Here is a 5,915-nt window from a genome sequence, read left to right on the forward strand (position 1 = left end):
TTATAGATGAGAGCTTCATCAGGCAGTCATAGTGCATAATAAACATGGCAATGTGTTATGCCCTTTTAGAAATATAGCCGTGTTTATAATGCTTCATGAATGCATCATAATGCATGGTCAATGTGTTTAAAAATGACTAAAACAAAAAAAGATGTTACCAAAAATCATTTATGGTTCTGCCTGTGATGCTATCAACACTCAAGCTTTTCTGGTCAGTGCAATTTATAAATTGTTCAGACAGATAATAGTCTACCATGTGAGCGATGCTCAGGTCACTGATCAACACAAGTTTGTCAGAAACGGACTGACAAGATTTTTTAACGTTATGACAAAAAACTATACACACAAATATGTAAAACGATCATGTCCATTCATTATCCCATGTGCCATTTTACTACAAGCCATGGACACATAGGCTATGCGGCAAACCTAGCTTCAGCCTCTTACCAAGTGAGCGATGCTAGCTAATTGGTGACACAAAATTACTGTCAGTACCGTGGCGACAAGATTTTATCATACAACAACATAAAAACCACACACATTATCAAATAACGGTCATGACAATTCATTATTTAGTGCATAATTACAGGGAACGTATGAGAGACAAAAGTCTGTCAGTTCTCTCTCGTCAAACAAGTGAAATGGATGCGAGTGATAATGTTACTATAAGCGAGCTGTTATGAAAACACCTGGGCCCGTATTCACAAAGCTTCTTAGAATGCTCTCAGAGAGCTCCTATCTTAGCCTAAAAAGTCCTAGCTGGGAGTCTTAGACTAAAAGTGATTTAGAAAACTTCTTAGAGCAACTCTGAGTAAGGAAAATACAAAAACCTTTATCTTAGTGAGGAGGTGTGGTCGACTCCGTTGCTAGGGATGATGCAGCAATTCAAGGACTGTGATTGGTTGATAACAAAAAAAAATCTATAAAGGTCTTAAAATGGACTCTTGGTAAAAATAGAATATATGATAATAGAATAGACAGTGAAATCATAATGTTTGTATATAAAGAAATTGTATAATCATGACTACAGGATACTTTATGCAAAGTTCCTGTTATAGGCAAAATATATTAAAGTTAATTAAAATTGCCAAATGTTGAAAATGTGTCTACTTTTAAAGCAACCAATTTCCACGCAGCAGTTACTATATTTACGTTCTTACATTTATTTACCATACTGATTTTATTACTTGTAATCCATTTCAGATTGATTGGAGCAAAATGGCTCAGCTTTTACCAATTTACATGATTGCAGGCCAGTCTATTTAAGATGCACTTTTGGATGGTATGTAGCCAACAATCCAAGAGAGATGGAAGGAAGTAAAAGACCACGAAAACCAAATTGGACAGAAGAACAGTGTTTACTTTTAGCTCAGTTAGTTGAAGAAAAGAAAGCAATTTTAAAAGGTAAATTTGGCTCCGGTGTCACAGCTCAAGGAAAGAGGCAGACCTGGGAGAAAATATCTCAGCAGATAAACTCCTCTTTCCCTCTGGTTGTGCGCACCAGTGAGGAATGTGAAAAGCGGTGGTATGTGTTGCAGTCTCAAGCCAGGAGGGAGATTGCAGCACACAAACGGGATTCTTCAAGCACAGGTGAGTGATTATTGCAGTTTGTTACTATATCTGGCTTGATTGAATATGCCTACAGAACTACACACCTAAGCTACTGTGTTTTTAGGTGGAGGACCACCCGCTAAACAACTGTCTCAGGTAGCGGAAACTGTATTTAATGTACTTGGACACTCAGAAATATCTGTCACTGGGCTGAAGGAAGGCACAGACAGCTCAATGATCCAGCTAATGGGAATACAACAAAGGTAGGACAAAATTTTTAAAGTGTACAATAGGCAAATATTTTTATTTTTTATTTATACTAAAATTTCTATATTTTCTATATTGTACAGAATATTTTTATCCTAGCTAAATGTATTTTCTATTGTATTTCTTTTTATTCATATTTATTTTCTATTAATAAGCTTTTATTTTAAGGTCAGGGGCGGTCGTATAACCATTTCACTGCATATCGTACAGTGTATGACTGTATGACTGTGTATGTGACATTTCAAATTCAAGTAAAAAAATTTTTGTCAAGAACAAGTGCTATTTAATATACTGTATAGACAATGTGCCATCTTTTGTGCACTCGCATGTGAACAACAAACAAAACAATAAACAAAAGAATTGTTTTCTGCATTTTTTGCAGCATGGAACCGTCAGAGGAACCGCGACCGTCAACGTCGCAGGTGTGCGACCCTCGGCCAGTGTATCAGATAAGCCAGCCTGCTGCAGCCACCTCAACACCATCCCTGCTGGACAGAAAATTGGAGATCAAAATTGATACTCACACAGCACAAAAAAGTTCTCTGCTTACAGGAGGAGTATTATAAGCTAAAAATTGAGCTGCTAAAATATAAAAAGAATGAAAAATAAAAAGTGTATCATGGTCATGTGGTCTTTATAACAGCATTTGTGTTCAACTATAGTTGTATGGAATATTTGTTCAATGGGCTACAGACAGCAGTTACTGTTACTTACCTAAAATGCAAATTTGTAAATTGAGCTCTGTGACGAAGCCCACTCTGGGACATGTCTCTCCCCTGGGTAAACTGAATGTCTTCATCATATTCATTACAATCACCTTCATCACTGTTACCATGGCTGCTTTCGAGAGGTTCGGGGATTTGTCGTACTTTGCAGATGTTGTGAAGCACTGCACAGGCTGTAATGACTTTGCAGACCTTAGCTGGTGACAGGCGCACTTCTCCATGCAACACATGAAACCTCCTCTTCAGCTGGCCAATACCCCGCTCAACTACTGAACGTGTTTTCTTGTGGGCTCTAAAAGAGAAAATATCAAAAGATAAGTTAAGGTGGCCTAATGTACTCAACAATAATGTGGATATGTTTGATTAAAGAGCCTTCTCTTGTTTGTAGTATATTCGAGCACATTTGTAACTACATTTTATTTTCATGCACAATGATTCACTGTTAGTCTACTGTTTAGTACCTGTTGTAGTTTAGCTGTGGTCCTGGGTCTGGGTGGAGGTAAGGTGTGAGGAGCCATGGTTTGCATGGATAGCCACTGTCCCCTAACAAATGACAGTTAACTGGCACATAATGTCCTTCAAAAAGCTGTTTCAGGCCACTCTCGGACAGTATCCTGGCATCATGTGTTGAGCCTGGCCACTTTGCAACAATGTCTAAAATCTTGTAATCTGCACTGAAAACAAGTTGTGTATTGATGCCGTGGAACCTCTTTCTGTTGACAAAAACATCTTCATTTTCCGATGGTGCGATTATGCAGATGTGTGTCCCATCAATTACACCGACAACACCGGGAAACCCTGCTATGTCCATGAATGCCCTTTTGTGAGCCTGCAGAGTGCGAACATCCAGTGGAAATGAAATGAACTGTTTCACTATATGAGACTGTGAAAGCGCTTCAATAGTTTGTGTGATCACTCTGCTGATGGAAGGTTGTGACAAACACAAGTCATCACTACTGCACTGTTGCATTTTTCCAGTTGCCAAATACCTCAGTGTTGTAATCACTTTCATTTCTGGCGTTATGGCATTACTACGTTGAGTGGGAGATGTGAGCGCATCTCTAATAAGTTCGACCACAAACATTATCCCATCATGATCCAATCTGTAGCGTTTAATTAACTCACGATCATTCAGTGTTTAGAGAATATTTCTTCTGTCCGCCATTTTGTCCTCTGCTATAGAAATTCTTAAGCCTCTTAAAAGTCATCCTCTCTACTCTTGACAAATTTTACCTTAGGAGCTGTTTTTAGGGCTAAGATGTTTTGTGAATCATTTTTATCTTTACTAAGATTTAATCCTAAATTTAAGGGGAAATTCTAGGAAAATGCCATAATTCTAAGATTTTTCTTAGAATTTCATCACTAGGAGCAACTTTTAGGCTTAAGAAGCTTTGTGAATACGGGCCCTGGTGGTATAACTGTAAATTTATCCTGTAGTTCTACATTTATCTCAAACATGTCATTCTGACACTGATATGTCTTCAAGCCATCATTAGTGGCTCCCTCATCTGGCCTCAGTAGTGGTTGCATCCCAGAGCCACCAGCAGCCTGCTGGTCTTGGTGGCACCCCAGTGTTTGCTTGTAGAGGAGATGCTCAGTGGCAGTGATGGTGGGAGTCCCAGATGAGACAAGATGAGCACAGAGCTGTCCAGCCCATTGTTGCCAATGGTCACATTCTACCAGAATGCCCTGACACTAACATCCAAACATCCCACGGACCCCAGCTATCCACTCTAGGGAAACTGAATAAGAAGCCTTTACCTTGGGCAGAAAATGCTTTGTTTGTGTAGTACGTCGACAGAGTACCAATTTCAGAGGCCATTAAGTTGAAAAATATGCAGTGAAATATCTAATGATATCTGAACATTCAAACACAGCATACAATTCAGTTTGAAATTAAACTGTTCTTTTAAATAGAATTGTTTAAATTTGCAGAGCCGACGGCCGTGTGACCATGAAATGAAATGCCGACAACATTCCTGGAGCCTTCAATTTAGCATACACAGTGCCCTCTACAGGATTCTGTCGAAACCGCATCCCCTTCAGCCTCGTTCACAAAACGTGCGAGTTGTTTTCAGCATACGTTTTTCTTTATAAATCCCAAAATCCTCTTAGATACGTACCTATGAATGTTTGGCATCTTTTTCGGTCACATGAAGCCTTTATAAATGAATTCCCGATTAATGCCTCTACATGGCTAGTGGTGTAATTGTATCATTAGAAACACATGAAAACATCTTAATTGCGTTAAGGTATGTAACGGTATAGTCACATGACAAAAGATAACTTCGTGACTTAGCAAATTGCATGGTAGTTATATTACTTTAGTGTTGCTGCTGTGACAGTGCCAGACAATACAACTGTCTAATTGTACCTATCAGCGTACCTATAATATCACCCATTCATTGCGCCAGGGTAAGGTCGGATGGCGTTACATCATAAACAGGAAATTAGGGGAACATGCTGCCTTTATCCATTAATATTTTCACGCAAGACAAAGGTAACGAGTCCGTTGAAATTTCAGTACCTTGTGTTTTTTAATTTGAAATGGTAATTAGTTACATTACTCCTTACAGACAAAAGTAGTGGAATTACAGTAACGCGTTACTACCAACATTGTTAGGTAGCTAGGTTTGCTAATGCTAAGGTTAGCAGTGCAGGCTTATGCTACTTCCTCTCGCAAGATAAGACAGCCTTACTGTCACTGTGCAAATACAATAAGATGTCTTTGGAGCAAGCATGTTAAGGATAAAACCACAAGTAAAATACAATATGAAATAAAAGAAATATTCACCAACCGTAAAGAAGAACAAAGATGAATAAAATTCCTTGTACTGGAAGCAAAGAAACCAGTAAAACATAGTCAGAGAAACATTGGAAAGCTCGGAACAGCTGCGAATGTGCCTCCATCATTGTTCATAATTCTTCAGTTGACGTTGCTACAGTGGAAGAGTGAAATGGCTGAAGATTAATTACAGCCCTGCTGCCTAACTGTCCGGGGGTCAGACAGAGCAGAAAATAAACCACCGCGGGAACCTTTCCATGAAAACTATTAATTAAAACCGATACCTGTACGAAAAACACAACATCGCAATAAGTGTATCGACATATCCCTAGATTCTTAGGAATATTAGCACTACACCAAAATTTCCAACTGTGCTAAATATTCAGTTGTAAATCAAAACCACAAGTGAGATAAGAACGTCTCCCGCTCATTCCCCTCCATCAAATCTTCCACTAACTGAATGGGTCGCTTAATTGTCGCTATGAATTCTGGGAATCTGTGGAAGGTCACGACCGCAGCTCTCGCGTTACTTGCTACCAGGAAGAAATTGTATTCAAATACTGTAATAGCGACCTAATAATTTTAAC

General features: G+C 38.8%; 1 long non-coding RNA gene across 1 annotated transcript; it reads left to right on the forward strand.

Moving 5' to 3' along the window:
* The first annotated feature begins 1,395 nt into the window (after nucleotides 1-1,395).
* LOC140582848 (uncharacterized) lies at nucleotides 1,396-2,444 on the forward strand. The gene is made up of 3 exons (XR_011985636.1): nucleotides 1,396-1,590; nucleotides 1,676-1,814; nucleotides 2,201-2,444. It is a non-coding gene; the product is annotated as an uncharacterized lncRNA (long non-coding RNA).
* The last annotated feature ends 3,471 nt before the right edge of the window (nucleotides 2,445-5,915 follow it).

This window comes from Paramormyrops kingsleyae, chromosome 25 (assembly GCF_048594095.1).
Source record: "Paramormyrops kingsleyae isolate MSU_618 chromosome 25, PKINGS_0.4, whole genome shotgun sequence".
In the NCBI taxonomy this organism is placed as follows: domain Eukaryota; kingdom Metazoa; phylum Chordata; class Actinopteri; order Osteoglossiformes; family Mormyridae; genus Paramormyrops; species Paramormyrops kingsleyae.